Genomic DNA, 27644 nt, shown 5'->3' on the forward strand with positions numbered 1-27644 from the left:
AAGTATCCCAATGCCTTTGTCCCTTATCCAATATTTTACACTGTATCCCATTTAATTCCTGGGATTAAACTCCAGTCACTCGTGATAGTAGCTGGCTTAATAACACACTCCCCATTGGTTACCTTTCCTTCCCTGTATTACCTGCCTATTGATATACAAGTGTGACTATACTTCTGAAATAAACCAAGTACACCAATCCTATTTCAGATCTGATTCCTAGGGAACCAAAATATTACTAAAAGGATGTCAGAGCCATAGCTCAACTTTGAAGGATCATGGAAAAACCCATCATGTTGGTCTTTGCTGGTGGAGGCAGCATTCAGTAAGAAGGGACTGCTAGAACAGCATACTAGTTCTCCTAAGGAATTTGTTGTAATGAAATTCTTCTTGTTAGCAGTCACATTTGAGAAACTACAGATACTAAATTTAGAAACCAAATCTTAACTTCTGATGGGAGGTTTTGGATCTGGTTGGATTCAAAACAGCATGTAACCATCTTTATTTCTATGATAGAAAGACAGTCGGCAGGACTGTCAAACAATAGGCTTTATTAGTTACACAGTCCAGCCTACCACTTAGGAATAAAAGCAAGTTATTTATTAAACATTCACTTGACCAACAATAAAAGAAAAATATCCCTTGATGGAAAAAAAAAAAAAAAAGCATTTCACACAACTCCAGAGTTACTTTAAGGTCTACATCTAACAAAAGGCTCCAATTCTGTTTTGCTTTTCCTTCTTTTGTTAATGATAACACTTCATCACATGTTTCACTCTGGACAAAGCATTGTCATTGCAAATGTACTCTATCATGAGCTGCAACTCATGGTTTTGCATGTACATATTGCACTGTATTTATAAACTTGCCCTAATATTTATTTTTGAAAAATGTTATGAGATTGGCCATCATACATTTCCCCCTTTTCTCTCACATTTTTTTTCAGAAGCAAATATACATAGCAATAGTAGACACTTCTTTCTTCATGGTGTCTAGTGTTCTGGGGTGTGCATAAGTGATTAGATATGTCTGAGAAGAGAATGAGAGTAATCGAGGAAACAGGTATGAATGAACTTAAGAAAGAGAAAGATAGAGTGGTTATGCTTAAGAACATGTTAATGTGTGAGATGCAAACTTTAACCTTCAAGGGTCTTATCTTCAGTAAATCAAGTGTAATGTATAAAGTATAAGGTATAGAAAAAAGTGAACTAGAATTCTTAATGCTCGAGTGTTGAGAACTGCACTGCCCCATATGGTGGCTACTAGCTACAGATAGCTAAATTTAAATGGCTTAAAATTAAACACAATTAAAAATTCAATGAGTCATTAGACTAGCTATACTTTAAGTGCTCAGTAGATCGATGAAGCTGGTAGAAAGACCTAGTGAGGACACAGAACATTTCCATCTTTGCAGAAAGCTCCGTTGGACAGTGCTGGTCTAGAAAGTGTGAGCCATCATAGATCAACAGACATAACTACATGCTATCATCTGATGAAGCATATGGAAATTTCTCTGTCCTCCACCCCCGTTTCCTCTTTCTTCCAGGGACTTGAAATAGGAAGAAAAAAAACAACCCAACAGAACTACAAAAAAAGAGAAAACAGACAAAGAGGACTGTTGTAAAAATAAGAAGCTTTGAAGAATCTGAAGCAGATGTTATGCTGGGAGCTAGTATGTACTATATACCACCTGTGCCCACTTAATTCCGTCCAAAATCATTTCCTCCACAGTTACCACGAAGAGAGATGGAAATTCAGGGATCTAAGAATATTTGGTGGAAGGAAAGGGAGGAAGAAAGTGAGAGTAAGGGTAATTCAGATGTGGAGTTCATCCGCAGATGGGAATAATGATTTACTGCCAGTGGGCACTCTTAAACTCTGGGGTAAGCCATGTTTTCTCTGCCTGGAGCTTCATAAGTTGGCTGGACCACCATGCAAAGCCATTCCATATGTACATGTTTTTGAGTAAAAAATTATATGTCAGCTACTGCTGACATATACATATATATGAATATATATATGTGAGTGTGTGTTCATATATATATGTATGTGTGTGTATATATATGTATGTGTATGTATATACTCACATGTATATGTGAGTGTTAAGGATATGGGATAGAAACGAAAGTTTTATATAAAAATAGTCAAGACCCATTCTTTTAGCCTTCCAACAACTTGTTTTGCTGCATACACTTTATTGTATTTCAATGGTTCTTAGTCTGTATCAGATGCTATTGCTTTAACCCTTTTCTTACAGTGGCCTGCTCATTTTGTGGCACAATTACTTTATTATTCCAGGTGAAAAGGGCTGCCAGTTTTAACTAGCTGGTTCTGAGCACTAAAGGTACTCTATTGCTGAACCCATAGAGACGGAGTGAATTATCTGATCAGTAATCTGAACTTCCTCTTCAAAAAAAAAAAATTGCCTGAAAAAGGATACATTCCTTAGAACATGCCATCATTTTTCTTCTGGAAAAGTTACTAGTTTCCATTATTGGGTGTAAATCATAAAATGTGACTGCACCAGAAAAGAGACCATTTTGGAGTTGATGTGGATGACCCAGTATTTTACCAGGCTTGTGACAGTGGGAACTTTCTGGAAATTGAATAGGAAATGTCAGCTGACTGAAAACACATCTCATCTGAAGGCTCAAAGTGCTGTCCCAGCTCTATGATTTGCTAGCATCTTTGATTGTTCTCTTGGCTTGGCATAATTCTTCTCTCTTTGCAGAAAAGGGCTCATTTTTCACATTTTCTCAGCCAAAGTTTTCCCTTCTGACCCATAGAGAGAAACTGGAGATCACCAGCTTCAATTTCTATTTGATTCTCCACATTTGTGACTCCCATAGAGAGAAGATAAATACTTCATATATAGACAGTGAGATGAACTTTTGAATATGAGTCACAAATTTCTTAGTTCATTCATTTAATTAATCTATTTATTCATTCAACAAAAATGTGCTAGTTACTGTGCATGGAGAGATAGTGAAAAAGATAGAAACATTCCCTCTTTCTTGAAGATTACATTCTAGTAAAAGACAATGGTCAGGGATATTAGTTGCTTATTGCTGTTGTAACAAATCACCACAAATTTAGTGACTTAAAACTGTACAAGTTTTTGATCTTGCAATTCCGTAGGTCAGAAGTCCAACACAGGTCTCACTGAGGCTAAAATCAAAGTGGATTTCTTTCTGGAGGCTATAGGAGAGAATTCCTTTCCTTACTTTTTCCAGCTTCTAGAGGCCACCTGTAATCCTTGACTCATGGCCTCCCCTCCTCTATCATCAAAGCCAACAACATCAGAGCCTGCTCATGTCACATTCCTTTGACCTTTCCTTTGTCATCATATCTCTCTGTGACCACAGCTGGGAAGGGTTCTTGGCTTTTAAGATTTATGTGATTAGATTGGACTCACCAGGATAATCTCCCCATCTCAAGGTCCAGTAGCCTTAATTATATCTACACCGTTTCTTTTTGTCATGTAAGGAAATTTATTCACAGGTTCTGAGGATTAGGACATGGACATCTTTGGGGGAGGGCATTGTTTTGCCTACCGTGTCAGACAAACAAATAAAACTAAAGTAGCTATGTATTATGGTAAGTGCTACAAAAAGAACAGGGTGCTATGAGAGAGGATAAGAGGAGGGCACCCACTGTAGACAGGGTAGTTAGTAGAGACATTTCTGGGAAGGTGGTATTTAAGCTGAGTACGGAGGGATAAGAAGAAATCTTCCTCTCATTCAAGCAATAGGACTTGACTTGGTGTCACCATCTTACAGATGCTATCCCTCTGCTTATAGCTGATTAGCCAGGTGATGGGCATCTGACTTAGGCTGGGCCATTCAGAACCTTTCTCTGAGATTTGAAAACTTGGTTGCCAGGGGAAGTGTTTCCAAGCATTTCTCTGTGGTGAAGCTTGGAAATAATAAGCCCTGGAGTAGTCATCAATAATATTTCTTGTCTTATAGGCATTGATATAAAAGAAGAAAGCTAACCCATGGAGTTAAACAGAGGGAAAAGATGGGGAAAGAGTCGTTCAAAGTAAAATTACTAACTGTATTATTTAGGACTTCTTTCATTGTATGCTTAAAAACCTAAAAAACCTATCTTAAGCAAAAAAGTGAAATGTAACTTGTTGCTTTATGGTAGAAGTGTGCTCTCTGAGGCTAGCTGCACTCCTACTTTTCTCAGGGCCCCATGAATCTTCCAATAAATTTTACTCTGCTGCTGAAGATAGTTAGGTTTTTTAGGTTTCTCTCATTCACAACCAAAAGAATCCTAAAGAATACAGTAGTAGTTTTACTTTCAGAAACTGTGGTATACCTGGGACTCCTCCACAGAGATGGATAAGCATTTTTGAAATCCATATAAAATGCCATAATATTGTGTTTTTATTCTTTTATTCCCAAACTACAAATACCTATTCACATCACATTATGGGTTGCCTTTACTCATTTGTCCAATTGGAATATAATTGTGATCTCCACAAGTTTTTCCTTTTTGCTTTTTTAAAAATTATGAGATATAAAAAAATAAAATAAATAAATAAAAATTATGAGATATAACATATATATAGCATATACATGTAAAATGTATAAGCATATTTTAAAGAATGTTAATAAGTAATAAGAAAACAAACTTGGACTGGCCAGCATAAAAACTGGATGATTACAGTGCCTTTGAACCTCCTATGTGCTTTTCTTATATGGATCTCCTTTTCTTCCCTATAAAAGTAATCACTATCCTGAGTTTTCTGTTAATCAGTCTCTCACTTTTCTTTAAAATATTATTATATGGATCACTTGGCTGGCTCAGTCAGTAGAGCATGTAAATCTTGATCTAAGGGTGGTGACTTTGAGCCCTATGTTGGGTATAGAGAGTACTTAAAAAATAAAATCTTAAATAAAACAAAATATTACAACGTATGTATTCCTAATTTATGATTTTTAATTTGCAATTTTAATATTTACTTAAATGGATTCCTGCAAAGTAAAATTTTTCTACTGCTTGCTCTTTTGTTTGACACCGAATTTCTTTTTTCTATGATTTCATTCATTCATTCATGAGAGACACAAAGAGAGAGGCAGAGACACAGGCAGAGGGAGAAGCAGACTCCTTGCAGGGAGCCTGATGTGGGACTCCATCTCAGGACCCCGGGATCACACCCTGAGCCAAAGGCAGACACTCAACCACTGAGCTACCCAGGCATCCCTGTTTGACATTGAATTTTGAGACTCATTCACATTAATATGTATAGGCAAAGTTCATTCATGTTCACTATTATATATTTCACTATGCTCTGAGTGTGCAGTTTGCTTACACATTCTACTATTGAAGAGCATTTAGAGTGGTTTCTAGTTTTTTCCTTTATTACAAACAATGTCAGCTGGGGCACATGTGTAAGTTTCTCTGGTGTTTACCTATGAGTGCAATAATTGGGTCACAGGAAAAAAAAATTTGAAGTTTTAGAGGCAATTCCAAGTAAGTTTCCAAAGTAGTTGCAGCATTTTGTAATCCAACCAGTAGTGTAGAAGGTATAATATTGCTTCATGTTCTGGCTAAAATTTGGTATTGTGAGACTTTATTCTATTATGTGATTATTATTATTACTATTGTTATTGTTAATCTGATGGGTGTGAAATGCTATCTCCTTGAGATTTTATATTAGGCTTTCCTCATTATAAAGGATATTGGTAATTTTTTGCATGTTTATGGGAAAGGCATGATTTTTCTTTTGTAAAAACATGTTTATATGAGTACATTATATATTTTGGAATTGAATTCTTTGTCAGTTTATTTGTGTTGCAATATTTTACTCAGCTTGTGAGTTACCTTTATACACTAACATATTTCTTATCAAACAAATTCCCTTTTTGGTGTTACTATTATTATATTTTTTAATTGAGGTAGATTTTACATAACACAAGGGTAACCATTTTAAAATTAACAATTCAGTGACATTTAGTACATTCACCATGTTGTGCAACCACCACCTTTGTCTGGGTCTAGAAGTTTCATCATACCCAAAGGAAACCCCGCACCCCTTAAGCAGTTGCTCCCTATTCTCCCACCCCCAGGCCTAGCAACCCCCAGTTAGATGTTTATTCTTAATTTTAATGCAGTAGAATTTGTAGGCTTTGTATTCTTCAGTTTTCTATCTATCCCTTCACCAACACCACCTTGTCTTCATTACTAGAACTCTCTAAAAAGTCTTGCTGTCTGACAGGGTTAGTATTTTTAGTAGTGTCTTGATTATTTGGGGCCATTTCCCATTCCTTATAAATTTTAGAAGTTTCATAAAAATCCTCCTGGGATTCCAATTGGAACTGTATTTTATCTAGAGATTAATTTGGGGACAGTTATCATCTTTAAAATATTATCTTCCTATTGATGAACATGATTGGTTCTTCCATTTATCTGATCTCCTTTATGGCTTTCAAATTTTAAAACTGTCCACATAATAATCTTACACATACTCTGTTGGATATATTTCTGAATATCTTATGTTTTTGTTGATCTTCTAAATTGTATTTTTTAAGTTATGTTTTCTATTTGTTACTGGTATAAAAAGTACTGCAACTGGCTTTTGTTAATCTTATATTTAGCAAACTTGCTTAATCCTCTTTTAAGATCTAATATATTACCTGAAGATCCCTTACATTTCTAATGTGTATAGACTTAGACAATATACAATATATGAAAAAATAGGTAAAAATTAGAAACACAATATTTTTCACTTTTCTCAAATGGCTGTTTGTCATAATACCTATGATATAGGATATTTTTGTTTATTTCCAATTCTTATTTTTTTAATTAAAAAGTTTTTGTATGCAATCTACTAGATCACCCAACCAATGTATTTTACCTGACATCAAAAGAAATTTTGATGCTGGGCGGATGTTTGCTATATGTCTGTCATAGACATGTTTTATCAAATTTAGGGTAGTTGTCTTTCCTGAGAGGCTTCTTAAAATTACTATTATAAATGAAGGTTGAATTTTATTGAATCCCTTTTCTACATCTATGGTGATCATATGATTTTTTAAACTCTTTTAACATAATAAGTTATATGAATACATTTTCTCCTGTTGAGTCAAACTTGGATTCCTGGAATAAATTTGTGTTAGTCATTGGCTATTCTAATCTCTTTTATGCAATGCTAGATTCAGTTTGACAAGATTTGTTTAGAATTTTTAATATATGTTTATGAATGAGATGACCTATATATTTTCTTCTTTTAAATTTCTAACGACTTATTTATTTATTTGAGAAAGACGCAGAGACAGCAAGCATGAGCAGGAAGATGGGCAGAGGGAGAAGGAGAAGGAAAGAGAATCCACAGCAGATTCCCTGCTCAGCACAGAGCCCACAGAGCTCTATCTCAGAATCCTGGGATCATGACCTGAGCCAAAATCAGGAGTCTGACTCAACAAACTGAGCCACCCCGGTACCCCAAACCTATATATTTTCTTGTTTTTTTTTTTTCTTTTTCTTTCTTGGTGTTTGATAATAAGTTTATATTAGTCTCATAACACAAGTTGGCAAGTATCAGCTATTGCTGTAGTAATAACTCCATGATTTCAATGGCTTAAATATCATTTATTTTTTGCTCCTGTTACCTGCTATATTGTAATTTTGATTATCTTGGTTGGTTCAGTTGGTCACTGTTCCAACTTCCCTTTCAATCTAGAAATGAGGCTGAGAAAGCAACTCATATTTGGCATGTGCTATGTTCACAACTGAGGGTAGGATCATTAGAGGCATGAGTCAAACCAAATGTGACAAATGTCATATTTTCTCATTTCTTATGGGCTAAAGCAAGTCACATGGACAAGTCAGTGTCAATGAAGTGAGACTATATTCCTTAGAGAAGTTTGACAATGAGAGAATGGGAATGGGTAATTGTTAATAACAGCCTATTATATTCAACACTTTTGGTAACAAAAATTTTCTTCCTTCTACAAGTAAAATACACTCAGTAAGACATTGAGAAATCTCATTTAATTATGGCATTAGGTTCTATGACTAGGATCTAGTGATTGGCATCATGTCTAGACTCATCTCTCTTACTTCTGGGACCTAAGTACAAAAACACACATCTTACGTGCATCTCCCTTGCACCATCTATAATGTGGAACAGAGTAACTAGAATCTAATAAATACCCTCATTGGAAAGAGGAAGAATTGGAAGTTCATCATTTTTACTAGTCCATAGAAATTCTGAAATTCCTCTGGGAAAACGCAGTGAGCTCTGCTATTCTGGAGGTGAGAAGCATTTCTTGATTAGATTGTGGTCTTGGTTCCTGGGAGCAGCCCCAATCCACTGTTCCACTTTGGCTCTTATTTGAACTCTTTGGATCATCCGTCCTCCTGGTTTTCCTCAGCCATGTCTGAAGAGGAGCTTTCTCAGTCTAGTGCTTGCCTATAAAATGTTTGCAGCCTAGCACTGTTGAACACAGTCTCTTAATTCATGCTGCAGCATTTTGAAACAAAATTCTTTCAAAAAATTTTTAAAAATGATTCCCTTCACTGTATAAAATGAGGCATCCTATTTTCTTTGTGAGAACTCCCTCTAAACAGAATTATGGTCCTTTGAGCTTATCAGGATTCTTGGCTTAGTCTTAGTCCCTGAACCATTCTGTCTAATTGAAGAGGATTTATAGGGAGCCATCTTGATCCACTCAGAGGACTTAACAAAGGTGTAACAATCAGGATTTTTATTTGGTGATTTCTTCCAGACTGTATTTTAGTGGTCACAATCTTAGCCCCGGGATTGTGTACAAATTTCTAACAGGAGATGAGCAATAGTTGTAAGTTTCAACCCTTCAGCTCCTGGAATTTCTCGATTCTCATTTTCCATTTTGCTTCTGCAATAACTTGAAAAGCAGAAATATACCTAATAAACTTGCAAGTTGGGCAGAGAAGTTTTGAGACAAAGCATGCCTCCAGAAAGAACATTGATGTCAGTTTTGTTTAGTTTTACATGTGGGTGTGTGTATAGAATTTATTCAGTTTATTTAAATTTTACATGTATTTTCAAAACATTTTCTTTACGTTCCTTTATATAAGATGTAATCTCTGTAACGATTATGATCATTTTTTACTGCTAATAGTACTTAATTTTGCTTTTTATTACTTTCTCTTAATTAATCTTGCTAGAAGCCTGTCACTTTTTAGTCTTTCCAAAAAGCCAACTTTGGATATATTGTTCTTTTGTAGTGTATCTTTACTTTATATTTCACTAATTTTTGTGCTTATTACAATTTCCTTTTTAAAATCAATTCTGTCATTCTTTCCTTATATCTTAAGTTGAATGTCTTGTCTTTTTTTATTTTTACTAATACACGACTTTAAGCCTATAAATTTTCCTCTAAGTGCTATTGTAGCTGCATGTCACAGTATCACATTCAATTTAAAAAATCTTCTTTTTCTTCCTAATTGCCATTATGGTTTCTCCTTTAATCCATTAATTATTTAGAAATGTATTTAAATGTACAAATGTATATGATTTTAAATTCTTTTCCTTATTGGTTTATATTTTGTTATTCAGAAAATATTTGTGTTTGGTATTGATTCATTGAATATTGTTGAATCTTATTTTGCAGCAAATAATCATTTTTTGCAAATGTTTCACGTGAGCTGATAAAGAATAAACGTCCACAAAAAGACATGGATAATTGAATTACAATGGTGAGACTTCATTACATTGTACACTTAAGTTTTTCTCATTTTTTTAACATCTGAAAATGTCTTCATTTTACTGTTGCTTTTGAAGCTCAATTTAACTTGATATACAGTTTTGAATCAACAGTTGATTTACATCCAGTACTTTAAAGATATCTTTCTACTTTAATTTTCTTCCACTGTCACCGTTGAGAAGTCATTTGTTATTCTAGTTGCCGTATTTCTATAAAATTTATTTGGCTGACTTTATTGCTTTTTCTTTATCTTTAGTGTTTTGTACTTTCAATCTATATTTCTTTTTATTTATTCTGCTGAGAGTCTAGGAGCTTCTCAAGTCTGAGTCTGGCATCTTTCATCCATTCTAGAAAATGCTCTGCCATTATTCTTTGAAGGACTGCCTCTCCTCATTTTCAATATTAGCTCTACCTTAGAACTCCAGTTAGATTTCATGATACTCTCTTCATTTATTCTTCACTTTGTCTCTGCAACACACTGGACGATATCTTCTAAACTGCCCTACAATTCATTAATTTTCCTCTCATCTCTATCTAATCCACTGTTTAACTGTTTTCCTCAGTTTTTAGTTTCTTTTTTCTTTTAATTTTATTCATTTATTCATAGAAACACAGAGAGAGAGAAAGAGGCAGAGACACAGGCCTTAGAAGGAGAAGCAGGCACCATGTAGAGAGCCTGACATGGGACTTGATCCAGGGTCTCCAGGATCACACCCTAGGCTGCAGGCGGCGCTAAACCACTGAGCCACCAGGGCTGCCCAGTTTTTAGTTTCAATTATTACATTTTTAACTTCAAGGATCTATATTTGGTTTTTGAAAAAAAATCAGCTTGGTTATTTTTTGAGAAATCATTATTATTCTGTTATACTTTTGTTACCTTTAAATTTTCTCTAAACATATAAAATAGACTTATTTTATATTGCACAGATGATAACCCCAGTATTTATAGTCTTTGAGTGTCTGATTATACCTTTTTTTTGTTTCTACTTACTTCCACTTATTGTGTTTTGCCTTCTCATGTGTTGTGATATTTGCTTATCAATTTACATTCCTTAGAATATAAGAATTTTTTGACATCTGTTTTTTTAATGTTTTTCATGAAGTATTTGTGTTTGCTTATGCTTGATGCTTAGAGACATTACTTATCAAGGACAACTTTAAATTTTCAGCTTGAGGTTTTAAAAATTATCTCAAGTATGTAAAAATATAGTCTTGTAGTTGACAATTCTTAGAAGAGACATTTTTCTTTTTCTGTTTAGCAAAAATCCAAAGCCAAGACTGACAATCTCCCATGGTGCCCTCCTTCTGTGGGGTAGTTTTTCCTAGTTTGAACTTCAGGGGTCTGGACTTTTAAGTGGTGGTTTACAGGTTTTGTCTTCTCTCTGCCATGTGCTTGGCTCTTTAAGTCCCAGATGATATACACCATCCCTAGGCCATCAGGAATTGGCAGATACATCCAGGGAAACCATTATTTCTTGAACTAACTCTTCTCCCTGGATTTATACAGGTTCTGGATGATGCCCTTTCACAAATTGCAGTTTGTCATTCACAATAAGTAATGATAGAACTTTCTAACATGAGAGATTTTGTTGTCACTTGAATATCAAGTGATTCCTTTTCTTTAAGTGTTGGAGAAAAAAATACCTTATATTTAGGCATGTATGGTAACTTGACTTTCTCATTTAACTTTTTTTTTTATCATTTAACTTTTTTATTACATTCTAGACATAGTTTATAATTAAAAATGGCAGAACTATTTATGTTAGTAATATATTATCATTACTCTACCTTTCATCTTTTTTTCAAAGCCAAAGGTTGGCTGAGAAAAGCAGCACTACTGCATCCTCCCCCTACCAAGCACATACACACACACCACCACCACTACTACCACTACCACTAAACCTACCCCCTCAGCCAATAAAAATAAACATAAATCTAACTAAAAACCATGTGCATACTCTGAAAACACAGCTTCAAGATAAATCTCTTGGCCTCCCCTTTTAGCCAGATTGCCATCTCTAAATATCTTAAACCTTCCTTTATAAAACTTTTGGAGCCTATACAGTTCTTTCTGTTTCTGCCTTTAAATTTTCCAAAACTTTGGTTGTTGGATAGCCCTCCTCTATTGACTTTGGATCAGTTACTTTTGCTTGCATGGAAATCTTAAATCGCTCTTCTCATACATCCACAAATACGAGGAATTTCTTTTGGATTTTCAATTTTTCAGTGAAGTTTCTTCCACATTCAGTTCTGCTGTCATTCCACAGATATTACCTACTTCTAAAGAAATATGTTTGATTTACATTCATTTGATTCATGCCAAATTGATTTTTTTTTCATTTCATGTAAAATAACTGATTTTACCTCATTCTTTCCTCAAAATCTAGAGACCATCACTACAAAAGCACCACCAGTAGAGTGACATAGGGGAAAAGGACTTTTAACCGGAGCATTTACACAGAAAGACAATAAGTACTTTTTTTTCCTTATGGTATATTGTACTTGGTTAAAACAACAAAACAAATGAACAAACAAAATATAAAACCCTTTTGCCTAAGCCATATAGATAAGTGGAGGACCAAAGGTCCTTCAAATTTTATGGCTTAAAGAGTGAGTTTATTCACTAGAAGGGTGGAAGCAGGAGAATGTATTCATTAGAAGAGTCAAATTCTCTTTCACTGACCCAGGGCTGGTGGACCTCCTATCAGGGAATAAGGAGAAGCAAGAGGAGGTTAAAAAAGAAATATGTGGAACTTTGGGTCTTTTCCTCCAATTTATGTATATACTACTTCCTACACATTTTTAGAATAAAGATTCTTTAAATTAAAATTTTAAATGTATATAAGGTAAGAAAAGTAAGTATCCCTGTTCTTCACCCTTCCTATTTCATTCCCAATGGGTAATCTCTGATAACTATTTAATGAACATTATAGCTATGTTTATGCATTTATCTACCCACTTAATATATTTTAATTCATTTAATCCTCACATAACTCTGAAGTGGTACTCTTATTACCCCCATTTTCCAATAACAAAAATGCACTGCATTTGAAATAACTTGCCCAAAACTCAATCTACTAAATGGTAGGGCTGGCATTTTAACTCAGTTTGACTCCAGTCTCTGCTCTTAACTCCTTTGTTAAACTATCTTTGAAATTTATTGTGAAGATTTGTTATCACCTACATCAAGATTTACAACTGTTGTGGGATGTTGTTGGTTTTTGTTTCTGTTTTTTTGTATTTTTGTTTTTGGTTTTTTGTTTTTTTTTTTTTTTTTGGTATATTTTACCTGTCAAATAAAATATCCTCTTTATTCTCTTTAATGCTTTTGCATTTCATTTAGTATTTATATTGTCACATTGATTTCTTCTTGCTAGTATTTATCGTGGTATATCTATTTCTATTACTTATCTTTAGCCATTTAAAAATTATTTGGTCTTGTTTGTGTCTGTCAGCAGGAAGACAGATTTTCTTTTTACCCAAAAGTAAGAGTCATTATTTATTATTAGAAATTCTGATTCGTTTATTGAATAGAGGTTTTAATACATTTACTGCATTATGGACTTCTTCATGAAAATTCTTCTTTTTCCAAGTAACTCTTTCTTGCCTTTTCTTTTTTACTTCTTCTCTTTCAAACTGTAAATATTTCTTTATTTCCTTTTTCTCATTGTTTTGAATTTATATATTCTATTTTCTAGGACTTACTTTTAATATTTATAATTTAAGTATGTTGACTTTAAAAATTAATCCCTAGAGTTAAACAGTTTTCTATACATTTTCCCTCATCTTATTTATTCCCATCTCTCTCTCTCTACACATATTGGGGTCACCCTGTAGAGGTGACATGGATCTCCCACCCAAAATTTTGTTTTGGATATCAAGACTGATGACACCACACACCCATCAAGATGATATGACAAGGCTTATTCTCATATAATAAAGTTTTCTAGGACAACAAAGTTGACCCTCAAACTGGTTTAAACACAGCTTGAGAAAGCAAGGAAAAAAGATTGGTTTGACTTTTATCATGGCTAGGGGTTGGAGCTTGAGTAAGGGTTCTTGCACATTGCAGTAGCTTGTGTGGTTTAAATTTCCTGCCAAAACCAAAGGAGAGATAATCTAAGCTTTCTTATCAGTTTGCCCAGTTGTGGAGCAGAACAGAAAGGGGAAGTGGTGGGACAAATATCAAAAATAAATTCAGATTCCTTATTACAACCCCTCCCATGTTGAGATCACTTGGGACATTAGTTTCAGATTGTTAATAATTATTTTTTCATGTATATTAAAATACCTTTTAAATAGGAATATGATTGATTTTTTTTTCTCATTACCATTTCTGATGGCTGATACCTTTTTGATTCATTTTTCATTTTGCTAGAATACACTTTTTTTTTCCCTGAGGTAGTCTGTAGATGATAAAGTTACTGAATGCTAGTTTTGCAAGATATAAGACTTAAGTATACAAAAATTTCTCTCACAACCTTAATCCTGACTCACCTTCTGGCATCTATTTTTGCCAAAGAGAACTCAGACTCTAATCTGATTTTTGTTTCTCTTTTTAGCTTCCCAAATCCCCTCTAGAGGCTTTATTCTTATATTCTAAAGTTTTCCTTTTGGGTTTTTTTTTAAATTATTTATTTATTATACATGATAGACACACACAGAGAGAGAGAGAGGGAGAGGGAGAGAGAGAGGCAGAGACACAGGCAGAGGGAGAAGCAGGCTCTATGCAAGGAGCCCGACACAGGACTCGATCCTGGGACCCCAGGATCATGCACTTGGCCAAAGGCAGGCGCTAAACCACTGAGCCACCCAGAGATCCCCTTCCTCTTGTTTTTTAAGTATTTCTAAAAATTACTGTTATTTATCCTATTTCACACTCAGTGAGATATTTAATCTGAAGTCACAGTACTTTCTCTAGTTCTAGTCTTACTGCTCATAACCTGCTTTTCATCTATATTAATACTATTATTCAGTTCATATACTGATATTTTAATTTTGATATTAATGTTTTTAGTTTTTAGAGCTATTTATTTTTCATGTTTGTAACTTTTTGGGGAATTTCTCCAAGGATATTCAACATATTTATTTTGAAGCTTTTGTGTGTGTACACTCACTTTGTTAGCTTCATTTCCTCAAGAGTTAATTCTTCTGCTCTTCTGAGAGAATTCATTCATCTCTTCTGTGATGATGAATTTCCTTAATGTTTGTGAGTTTTTGATTGCTTTCTTATATTTGTGTTTGAAAATACATCTTTGTTTTTGTAGAGATCCTGGCCTTGATATAAAAGCATATTTTCTATGGTCTTCAAGTATGAGTTGGATGTGCTTCTAGATGAGATATACCTATAACTTATATTTCATGGGTGGAAGCTTCCTCACTTCTCCCTATTCTTTGGCTATTTGAAATATTGTCCTGTCTCTTTGGCCCAAACAGCCACACCATCTGCTTTAGTCTGAAGGTATATGACAACCACATATGCTGCTTAGCTTAAGGGAGGGTCAGAGAGAAGCCAGAATTCCATGCTGACTTGGAATATGTTGTCTTGTCTATTTATGCTTATACTTATCACATGACCCAGCTCTTTATTTTTCAGTCTAGTTAAGTATATTTGTAAAAATACATATTTTTTTCTTATTTCTAAGGGTCTGGGCCCAAACTTTCATCTTGAACATTCTCCATTGTTCTACATTTTTAGCCTGTTGCATTTTGGGTTTCTATGTAACAAAAACAAGTGAATTCATACATAAGCCTTTAAAAAATCTCTTTAAATGTGACCCCATATCCATTAATAATTTCATTCTATGAGCAGCTGCCCAGTGACTTGTATTATGCTTCTTTGTACGTTGCTCCATTCTTATTAATGATGATATTAATATATGTCAAATCACCCATTTCTGAGAAGCAGTTATTAAGAAGAAAACTTTCAATTAATGCAAGAAAGGGATTTAAGTAGACCTAATGATAATGAGTTGTATTGATAAAGAAATTTCTCTTTAATGAAAACTAACATTAGTTTCTCACATACCTTGATCTAGTGCTGTTATACCTATAAACTTAGATATAGTTAGAGTCCTGGGAAAACTCAAAAAGAATCTGAGTGAGTGTAATCCTCCCATCTTGTAAGAGTTTATGTAATAATGCTACAGTAGTTCAGATCAGGTTTAGCAGATTATCACACGTGATACAATGCAACTGCTGGTGTGGCTAAGACATAGAACTTCCTAGGCATGTAAGAAGCCATACTTTGTTAAATTTGCAGTGTTCTGCAATGCACCATAAGCAACATTGGACAGGGAGGCGATTTTCTATTATTTGACTGGGGTGGGTGGAATAATTTTAATTGCTAAGAAATTGCATTTTCATTGTAAAGCAATTCAAGTTATAGCAGATTCATAATGCAGCTATTGTAAAAATGACATTTCAGTGACATTTCTGTGAGAAGAACATGGTGATTTTGCAAATGACATGGTGAGGGCATAGCAGTTTCGCGAATAACACATTTTCACAATACGTGTGCTGGGAGCATAAATAATGATGATGGCAATAATATTAATAATAATGGCATTCCATGAGGGAAAACCTTTTATCTCTGCAATTCTGAAGTTCTTTAACTCACACCTATCCACTTTACACTCCTCTCAAATAATTGCTCTTGACTCTTTCTAATGGAAGGGAACTGAGGAGCCAAGTGGTTGCCCAACTCTGTAACAAATTAATGGCAAACATAGAATCAGAACTCTATTTTCTTTTAAAAAGTCTTTGGGGATGACTCACCAGAATGAGTGTCATACAGGTACTGGAAATGATATTGCTCTGATTTTATTATAAATGTATTTCCATCGGTTTCTTAGGTGGGTTGTAGGTGAGCAATTATCATCTTCTCTTTTCATATGCATAAAAGAAAATATAGCATTGTTTTATTTCAGGATAAACTGAGTTGCTCATTTCAAATATGTTTATAAAATATTCTAATAAGTTAAACAGGTAAGCTGCTTTTGTTAGCCTGAGGGCATATTATTCCCACAGTAGATATGTCATCACCATTTTATTTTCACAATGTCATTATCATGCCATTAATATAGAAATTTCTCATCTTTTCCTGTACATATATTTTAGGAGAAAAATAGCTCCTTAGCAACTATATTTTCAGTGATGGGAAATAAAAGTTGGAGTGATGGTTGCCTGAAAGCATGACCCATGTGGTCATGGTCATTATGACTGACATAATTTATTAAACACATTACAAGTCAAGGAAAAAAATTTTACTTTTTGACCAAATGCTTTGGCTACTTGTTTTGTTGATTTCATCTCAATGTGTATGAATGAAATGGCTTGAAAGTTAAGAATTTGGAGTCAGACTTTAATTACATGCTATTGATACTCTGTATTTAATCAATACCTTGTATTTACATTGGATTTATTGTATTTAGCCTAACACAAAACATGTTGAAACATAAGTTCTTTCCCAGGCTTGAAGGGAGTGAGGTGTAGTGGCAAGAGCAATGTTCGGAAATCCCAGTTCTGATCCATTTGAAAGTTATTTGCCTGTAACTAACCATTTACTACGTTATGCATCAGGTTGGCATTGGAAGCATAATATGAATGTTATTTTATCATTATGCCTGGTCTTTGGAAGGGTGAGTAGGCTTAGTAAAATTTAGAGAAAAAAAATTTTTTTTAAAGATCTCTTTGCTTATCAAACCTCTTGTTGCCTTACAAATCCAATTTCCTTTACCAGGCAAAGAATATATGATTCCAAGCTAATTCCATTACTGATTTGTTGCTACACTGAATACCAGAGAGCTAATGAATTCTTCTATTTCAGAGGCTATGATTTACATCTTGTTTGGATCACTTGGTCCCGTGATGTCAAGCCTTCAATCAGAAGTCTATGGTCTGACGTCCTCATTTTCACAGCGTGCACACAGTATCTCCCACGTTCTGCCAACACAGGGCTGCCATGCCTCTTGTCAGTGTTCACTCAGATGACTAAATGGCAAGGGGTATCAATGCATGTTAAAACTACAACACAGATTTGCTGCAAAATATCGACGTTTTAACACAGGCATCACTGTGTCAATAACAATAAGTGATGCCACCATTTCTCTCCCGTTGCTTCAGCCAAGAAGGACACTCTTGCAGAGCCAATATGGGAAGGACCTGTCTGCTTCATTCTGGTTTTTACCAAGGGTCCTTTGCAAAAGAAAAGGAAGTCTAAGAAGGTATATTCAGATATTTCAAGGTAAAAGCTCAATATGATCGGCCAAGAGACCCAGAATGGTTGAACCAGAGTTGTCTGGAGTTTGATTGAGAAGTATTCTAAAATTGGGCAGCCTGGGTGGCTCAGCGGTTTGGCACCACCTTCAGCCCAGGGCGTGATCCTGGAGACCCAGGATCGAGTCCCACTTCGGGCTCCCTGCATGGAGCCTGCTTCTCCCTCTGCCTGTGTCTCTGCCTCTCTCTCTCTCTCTCTCTCTCTCTCTCTCCCCCTCTCTCTGTCTCTCATGAATAAATAAATAAAATCTTAAAAAAATAAAAAAAGAGAAATATTCTAAAATTAACACCATAGGACAATTCCACCCAATCCTTAGGCTCTCTGTGTGGTTGTTAAAGTGATTGATGGTAAGTGAGGGAGAAGACAAAACAGGTCAGACCTCACTGAAAACTACTTTTCTGCTTTTAGTTGGAGAAAAAGAAATGAAACACAAGTCTGTGTCTTCAGGACAACTGGGCCTGTCAGTCTCTTCAAACAATGTAGTGAAGAAGGGCTGTCAAATTGTTTTCCTGATATCGGTGGAGACAAAAATCTCTTCACAGCAGAGACCATTAACCAGTGCTTGTAGAACATGCTCCACCATCTGAAGTGCTTGCCCTCACCTGCTCCCTCCCCACCTAGGGATACTTCAGGGAAGATGGGCATATTGGATTACACTTTCCCTTAGAAGGGAAGGGTTCAGTAATATCTAGTTCAGACATTGTATACCTAGTTCTGAGTAATCCCAAATATTACTAAAAGCAACGCAAGCCCCGCAAAGAAGGCTGAGAGCTGAGTGGGAGTCCCACTCCCACTCTTGAATATAGCTGTTCTAATCCTTACCCAATATTTTATCTGTAAAAGATGTTCTACTGCTAACGTTTAATTTTGCTCCTCATTTCACAGAAAACTAGACCAGCCAGGTGTGATATACCCAACGACAAGGTCATATAACTAAATTCAGGTGATTAATAATATAGGAATTATTTTGCTAAATAGAGAAATAATACATGTTAAATAGAACTCTGGCTGGAAAATTAATAAACTGTATAGTAACCGAAAAAAACACATTTTAAAAAATGGTATATATGTCCACTGTCACTCTTGCTTTATTGTTTCTTAGCCAGAAAATATGTTTTTTGTTTGCTAAGAATCTTAGTTACATCACCTAGACAAAACAGAAAATTCCTGTCCTGGTAACAGATTTCTCAATGTGAGATAGCATTATGGACAATAGAACCATTTCTCATCCCTCAGGTGTTTCATCCAAAGAGCTCATTTTGGTGCCAGAAAAAGAAATCTGCCCTTGGCAGTGTGTTGGCTATGATCCAGGATCCTATGATGCTGATCTCTGACCTTGGCCATCCAGTGTTCAAGACCACTGGACAAAGAGCAAAGGTTCTTATGCTAAGCTCCCAGACCCATAAGAGAGGAGAATCTGTATCTCATCAAGCTCCCCCACTTCTGAGCTCAGATTCCTGATGTGGCTATAGGATGCCCGTGACTTCGTTTTGTGCAAACCCCTCCCCTCTGTTGTCTGGCTTCCTTTATTCTTTCAGGGACAGCAGCTGCTGCCAGCCAGCCCACAGCACCATTCTGAGAAGCCTCAGGGAACAGCTGGAACTCTCCCAAGGGCTGATTTTACACCACTGAGTTTGGTACCAAATATTTCTCACTTATAGAAAATACGGAAAATATATTAAGGAAATACCACTTACAATCAGAAGTTCCAAAATTGACCAAATATTGTGAGAATTGCCTGCACTATTTCTTTTTAGTTTATTAAATCAATTTGTGGGGGTATTTTTTCCTATTAATGTATTGTGATTTTTCTGAAGCTCAAATTGAGGTCACAGATTAGATTCACTCACTGAAAAAATGCAGCTTTCTTGTGTAGGAAGAGGAAATATTCTTGCTTCTCTTTACATCCTAAATTATTTTCTCCACCTAACCTCCCCCCACCCCCACCCCCACTCCTCTGCCTCCCACTTCTTAAAGCTCAGAGATCTAGGGCTGAAGGTTTAAATAAAGGTGCTATGCCTTTAAAACCAGTGAAAGCAAATGGGTTTTAATAACCCAACAGGATCTTGGTCCATCATAACATTTAATCTGCATTATATCTCACTTCCTAATCGCTACTTCCATTCCAATTGTAAGCAGAGAGGGTGGGTGAGTGAGGCATTTCAGATAAGTGCCAGTAAAACAAGTTTGCCTTACAGCTGGTGAGCCCCAAACACACGTTCCCAGTGCCTTATGGCTGTATTCTATCAGATGATCCCATAAACTAAAAATAATCACCCCAATACTAATACCTCTTCTCCTTCATTGTTGCTGGTCGCTATGGCGCTGCATTCGACTGTGAAGAATTCACCGCCATTATTACCCTCAGTGTCTCTCTCTCTGAAATGTGATCTAATTGCAGAATCCACACCTGTTCCACAGTTCAATAGAATTCAGCTTTGATGGAGACAGACTTTCAAATCACACACACACACACACAGGCACGCACATCCACACATGCACACTTGTACACACACACACAATTACCCAGGAGTTCAATTGGGGTCAAAAAAAAAAATCAACTAATAAAGAGGGTGAGTTTATCAGAAAATAATATTCTGGGGAGGAGGAGGGAAAAAAAGGCTGTGTTTTGTGGTCACTGGAAGATTGCTGATGGGTGCATAAATAAGGCATGCTGGAACATCTGTTCTTTGTTGTGCATTCAGCTTTTTAATGTGTTCAAAGAGCAGCTCTGACGCATCGCTGACTACCACTCCCCATCCGAGCAACATTTTACCAGAAAATAATAAACCTTCCTGGTGGGGTGCAGGGAGCCAAGGCATTCGGGCAATGCCATTAATTTGGAAATATCTCTTTTTCTAGGATTTTAAAATCTCTCTCCCTTTGAACATTGCACAAATTTGGGACCCAGCCTAGCATCCCTATCAGCCTAAACATTAAATCAGTCTGAATATCTATTCAACCTTTTTTTTTTTAAGTCAGTAAAGAAAAGGTGGGGGGCAGTCAAGTCAAAGTTTATGCACATTTTTTCCTGCATTTAATTCTATTAATATGAGCTCCCATCTATTGGGATTATTTTTAACATGTTCCAGTATTTATTTGTACTGATAAAATTCAGAGGCAGCTGAGGCCCCTGACAGTTGAACAATATTGGCTGGTTATTTTGATACAGTGTGGTAGGCAGCAAAAGATTAAAAAATGGAGCATCCTAAACTGAGGAAAACCAGCTTGAATTCTAAAATAAAATTTTAGCAGCATGGATTTCTCTTGCCATAGGCTATGAGGCTACTATGAATTTCAGATGCATTTCCTGAGCTGTCAATGAGGTGGAAAGATGAGATTGGCATTACGAAGATTTGTTGCGGCTCCATTCAGTGTAATTGCAAGTGAAGGTATAGCAACATTAAACCGCCACCCAAGAAGAGCTGTTTATGTACATACAGTATGGAAATAGCTCGCCAGACAACCCTAGGGCCAGGATGGGAATTTCTTTATGTCATTTATTTGGCTTTTACATCATCTCCTTTTTAGGTCACAGCTCAGAAGCTCTACAATACCAATTAGCTACCAAAGGTCACTTCTGTAATGAGCTGGACTAAATCTTGGGAAAGGGAGACAGGACCCTTAGGTACAGGGTTGTCATTTAAACTCTCTCTTTCCAATATTCTCTCTTAATAATCTTGTGTCTAGACTCTGTTCTTCATACCCTTGGCTCAATTGTTCCTTGTCCATGAGATAGTGACATCTGTCCTATGTCCAGGAGAGTGGTTCACCAGTGGGCTCTGCTTCTGGGGAGCATGTTGGGTATAGTTAGTGGGTCACCCAGAACTCGAGTCTATTCTAGAAGAGAATGTGGCTAGATGGGTGACTTTTTAAAATTCTATGCTTCTGTTGGCTTAGCGTGATCCTCTTTTTAGATAATTGGTTGGCGGGGGCAGATGGGGTTTACAATGTTCAGTATCAAGATAATGTAATCTAAAGATACTGGGTTTGTCACAGATTAAATCTAATTATGTTATATTTGAATGTATCTTTGCTGCTTAAAAATCCCATAGAATGACAACTTTTTAAATGGTCAAATAAAGTGACCATTTCCAAGGGAGTGTTCTACTCTGTACTTTTAACACCATCAGCAAGGAGGTAAATGATGATATACAGATAGCTAGAGAAAATTTAACAAAATTTAATTATCTTAAAATTGGAAGGCATATTTTGTGGATGTGTAGTTAGGATATATTGTTATATACAGACTTACTACATATAACAATTGTCCAGTTAATGAATTTTCACTATGATAAGACTATTTCTCAAACAACTATTTTGTGTGTGTGCATCAACTTTTAACCTCCCATACCCATGAGTTAAACATGCTATTAGGAATGATGTTTTGAAATTATTGTTTCAGGCAAAAACATACTAATTCATTCAACATAAGTTTCCAGTCAAAAGAATAACACGTGGAACAAATTTTAATTTCATGATATATTTGGATGAACCCCTAAGTTTTGTGTTGTATGTACAAACCAAGTGAAAGGGAGAAAGATGTAGCATTTCCTATGATCCTATAGCCATGTGTGTCAAAGCTCAACTTTACTCTTTTTTGGTCAAATTTTCAAAGGAAAAAAATGATAAAGACAAGGTTGCATGATTCTGATATTGAGTGTGTGCATGCAAATCAGTTTCATGACTTTCCATCACCTTCCAAAAAAGGCTCTCCTCTGTAGTGCATGCTGTGATGCACGGCATAGGTTTCCCTGTAGCACTGAAGAATTATTTTCTGACAGCCCTCAACTCGCAATCTTCTCTGGAAATTGCCCTAGTTTGAAGTACCTTGACCAAGGTATTGCCACATTCCTGGGAGGGGGCGGGCAGCCTCACCCCAATGACTGGTCAAAGTGAGGGTATAAAATCCAAGCCCCTTCATCTCAATTGAGGGCAATTTAGGAGGTCCATCCCAACTCCAGAACTCCCAGTGAAATTGGTTGAAGAACTTGAGACCACTATGTCTAATCTTACTTTCTTTCCTTCCCTTCCACAATTTATTGATCCTGGAATCTGTCCTTAAACTTTTGGCATGCTAATCTCTGTTTCAGAATCTTGCTCCCTAGAAAGAGACCCTGCCTGCAACACTGTTTTATACCTTTCCAATAACTACCACTAATCACTACTTTTGATGACTACAATAAACCTTATTACCTTACAGTTGGTGCACAAGATATATTTGTTTAGTGTCATCTTTTTTATTATTTATGTGATTTTTTTCATTGTTTGATTGATGATTTTTTTCAATCCATGAAATTATTTGGATACCTTAGATTGAAATGAAATGCAGCATAATATTCCCCCATTAAAGTTAACAAAGGTATATTTTATTCAAATGCCTTCACATAGCAATGAGACTTTGGGAAAAGTGGAAGTTGTCAAGTGAGGCATAGTTATTCTTCAAGGCTGTATCAGAGAGCTCTCAGCTATGTGTAACTGAAGACCCAACCCAAAGTGACTGAACAATAAGAAAAAAAATATTCTTTCAATTAGTAAGAAATCCAGAGGCAGTAAAGTTCCAGGCTGGATAATACTTTGGCTCACTAATGCCATCAAGGATCTAGCTTCCTTCTGTCTTTCTGTACTTCATCCTCAAAATATCAGGTATGCCTCATGTGGTTACAAGACGATTGCCACCATGATAGGCATGTCAAAGACTAGAAGAGGGGAAGAGAGCATGGCCCTTCCCTGGGACTATTTTAAGAACAAGAAAACCTTTCTCAGAAGCTCTTTTAGGAGATTTCATTCATATCTCTCTGGCCAGAATTTTTGTCAAGTGTTCATCTTAAACCAATAACTGGAAACAAGAATAAAATTACCATGATGTCTTAGATCAGTGTTCACCTCTTGGGGCTGGGGCTGCACTGGGGTTCATCCTTTCCTGAAGCAGAAGGCTATCCAATATTTGAACAGACTTGGAATTTTGTTAGTTAAAACAAGGGGGAGAATGGCTATTGGATAGATGTTTATTGATGTTAGAAAATCCCATAATTCTTCTTGCCAAGGATTCCTTCGCCTGTTCTTGACTTATAGTAATTAATATATGGCTTAAACCTAAGAACCATGATTCAGTAATGACTGTAGAAGCAAAATTATTTTATAAATTCTTTATAAATAAAAAATTCAACATATGCTTAGTGTGTGTGTGTAGTATAAATGTATGGATATAGATATGAATACACAACCATGCACCAAGCCATGAATGTATGTGTTCATGACTTCCAGGATGCCATTAATTTTCTGATTAAAAAAAAACTGTCATAGGTATTGTTTTAAAGGATGTTGTATAAAAAAATTATTTTCCCATCTAATTAAATTTCATTATAATGGTACAGTTTATATATAGGATTAAATATTTTATTACTATTTGCAATATAACATATCTTTCTTATTATAGAAAAATTCACTCTAGATGCAGAAATCTGTGAAAGTCTAAAAGGCACTGGTGACTTGTTTTCCAGAAGGTCTATAACAGTCCAAGGAAATTAAAGTCAGCCATAATTCAGATGTCCAGGGATGACCCCTTTCTATGCCCATCAGGTATTAGTCTAGCAAAATGTTTTACATAACACATAAACTCAGCCGTCTGTAGTCTCTGGGATCGTGTGAAGTAGCTATATGGTACATAGCAGCTTATTATGTTTTAAAATTTAATAATATAAGTATTTTCTTTCATGAATAAATGAGGTTACATGATATGATTTAGAATGCTGTATTCTACTATATGGAAGTAACAATCAGATAATTTATTATTGAGTATTTAGACTTAAAAATCTTTATTTTTAGCTATTATAAACATGTTAGAGCACATTTGGGTATGCTTACTCAGAGCTTAGGTCATTTCTTGAAGGTAAGTTTCTTGAAAAGGAATTGCTGGATCAAAAGACACACCCATTTTAAAGATTTTTGATCCAGATTTCATTTGAGAAATCTTCCTGAAAAATTTCTGTTTCCACACTGTCACTAGTGCAAGGGATAGATGATGTTTTAAATTCCATAGGGGAACAATTGTATCTCCTTTTTGTTGCTTTACAAAATTAAAATTTATTATTTTTTTATTAAAATAAAGGTTATTGATGTAATGTACAGCATGGGAAATATAGTTAATAATATTGTGTTGACTTTGTATAGTGACAGATGGTAACTAGACTTACTGTGGTGATCATTTCACAATGTATGTAAATGTCAAATCACTATACTGTACACCTGAAACTAATAGAATATTTTATGTCAATTATATCTCATTTAAAAAATCCCCATAGGATAAAACAATTAACAAAAATAACAAAATAAAATATATTTTAAAAAAAGGTAATACATACAAATGATACAAAAGTGAGAAGTGAGAAGTAAAACCCTATCTTACCTTTACTTCCTTATCCATCTGGTTTTTCTGGAGAGAAATGATGTTAGAAAATAGATTTTTGCTTCAGTTACCTATTGCTGTGCAACCATTCACTCCAAACCAAGTGTCTTAAAAAATTGTGATTTGTTATTTCTTATTCTGTGGATTGGCTTACTAGTTCCACCGCTAGCTTTGTCTGGGTTTATTCATTGGGCTGCATCAGCTGGAGAGTTGGCAAATCCAAGATGGCCTAGCTCACATGTCTGGCAATTGTGCTGGTTGTCAGCTGGAGGGCCTCAGTACCCTACATGGTCTCTTATCCTCCAGTGAGAATGGATCAAGCTTCTTCAGTGCACAACAGTCACAAGGTTCCGGGAGGGCATAAATGCAAGTTATAAGGTATGTTAAGACAGTGTCTCAGAAATCACATAATGATATATCAGCTGCATTCTATTGGCCAAAACAAGCCACAAGGTCAGCCTTGAGTTAAAGGAGGGGACAGGTTTCACTTCTTAGTGAAAGAAGCTAATTGTGGCAAGTGACTAAGTTATGGCTAATGGCATATAAGTAATATAAGTGTGAGAAATATGTGTGGTTTCCCCAAATTCGTTTTTAAAGAGTGGAGACTTGCTATTTCCTATATTTGTTCTTCCTGCTTCCGGAATGTGAACATAATGACTGGGTTCCAACAGCCATCTCCAATCATACTGACAAGAACAAGATGGAAGGAAACTGTGTCCTTGATAAACCAACGGAACTGCTAGAGCAGCCTTGTACCAACCTTCTGAGAAAATAAAACCCATGTGCTTAAAGCCTTTTAATATGAAATTTTCTCCACACGTGGTCAATTTAAAACCCAACTAATAGGGTATCCCTTTATTTTTAACCTTTCTGTTTTATTTCTTTTTATATGTATCTCATATCATCAGAATATAATTAGGCTTTGCTTTAGATTTTATCTACATTCAAATTTAGCTTACCTTTGTTTCTTTTTAATGTCTAGTTGTATAGACTTAAGTACAGTGAAACCTCTATTTTTTTGACAGATCTTTTTCTCTATGGTTACGGTGCATCTTTTGCCAGGAACCTATAAATTTGATCAAATGTTTTTTGGAAGTTGAGAAATATCTTTTTCTCTTTGGTCTATTGTCATTATGTATCACATTAATAAAATTCCTCTTATTGAATTATCTTTGTACTTCTGAAATAAACTATGTCTGTGGAATATTATTCCTTTCACTAGAGGGATAATGCTGTGTATGTTTTAGGTGTTTTTTTTATTATTATTTGGGACATGGTTGTAGTATTTTTATTGGTGAAGTTGAGCTGATTATCTTGGTGTTAGAGATCTCTTGAGTTTTAGTGACAGAATTTTGCTGTGTTCTAAAGTGATTTTGGAAACGTTCCACTTTTTTCATGTTCTGGAACATTTACACAATCTTGGACATAATTGCCTGTATTATTAGACCTGAAAACTTTCATGTAGATAATTTTGGGGTCAGTTTCTTCAATTTTTTTTTGTCTATTCGGGTTTATTACTACTGCTGCCACTAATAATTCTTCCTCTTCTTTTTTAAAACTGGAAAAAGCTAAATCTGATTTGACTTGACACTTCACAATGATAATACAATGTTATTTTTCAGAGGATTTCTGCCTCCTGGTAAAATTTGGTATACTTCTGAATGTTATTATACTATCCACTAATTTAATTTTAGTGGGTTAGTCTACTAAAATGAAAAGTGATTTTGAATGTATTTATTGTCACAAGTGGATTTCAAGTAAACATTTTCTTGGTTAACATTTACTGAAAAATGTATTAATTAGGTCAACTCTAGTCCAAAAGGTGAAGTTGAAATCCCACTCTAAAAATTGGCAATTAACAGGGCCACTTGGGTGGCTCAGTTGGTTGAGCATCTGACTCTTGATTTCAGCTCAGGTCATGATCTAGGATCTTGGGATTGAGTCCAGTATCAAGGTTCTGCATGGGGCATGGGGTGTGGAACCTGCTTGGGATTCTCTCTCTCTCTCTCTCTCTCTCTAAAAAAAATAAATAAACTTTAAAAAATATTGGCAATTAACATAAATTTATATACTCAAAAAGCAATGTTAATGTGGCACAAATGCTGCAAGTATCACTGAACTGAAAAATTCTAGCATTTTTAAAGCCAAAGAGTTAAAACATTTTCTCCCCAAATTTAAAATTTCCTATTTGACTTTTCCTATTTCTCTTCTCTGGTTTGTTCCCAATTTTTCCCACTCTCTCCTTTTCCATTAGTATGTTCTC

General features: G+C 35.3%; 2 long non-coding RNA genes across 4 annotated transcripts in view; one reads left to right on the plus strand and one right to left on the minus strand.

Annotated features, from left to right (window-relative positions):
• The window catches only part of LOC144294339 (uncharacterized), a 57257-nt gene extending 40672 nt beyond the window's left edge, over positions 1 to 16585 (minus strand). For both annotated transcript variants that reach the window (XR_013361745.1, XR_013361746.1), the window contains exon 1: positions 16473 to 16585. This is a non-coding gene — a long non-coding RNA (uncharacterized LOC144294339). The remainder of the gene's footprint in view (positions 1 to 16472) is intronic.
• Positions 1 to 18194, plus strand: part of LOC144294338 (uncharacterized) — a 59448-nt gene extending 41254 nt beyond the window's left edge. Inside the window, exons 1-4 of one of the 2 annotated variants that reach the window (XR_013361743.1) lie at positions 1561 to 1880; positions 7272 to 7444; positions 9603 to 9687; positions 17524 to 18194. This is a non-coding gene — a long non-coding RNA (uncharacterized LOC144294338). Of the gene's footprint in view, positions 1 to 1560; positions 1881 to 7271; positions 7445 to 9602; positions 9688 to 17523 lie in introns of those variants that run through there. The other variant, XR_013361744.1, reaches the window with a different exon arrangement.
• The last annotated feature ends 9450 nt before the right edge of the window (positions 18195 to 27644 follow it).

Source organism: Canis aureus, chromosome 22 (assembly GCF_053574225.1).
Source record: "Canis aureus isolate CA01 chromosome 22, VMU_Caureus_v.1.0, whole genome shotgun sequence".
NCBI lineage: Eukaryota > Metazoa > Chordata > Mammalia > Carnivora > Canidae > Canis > Canis aureus.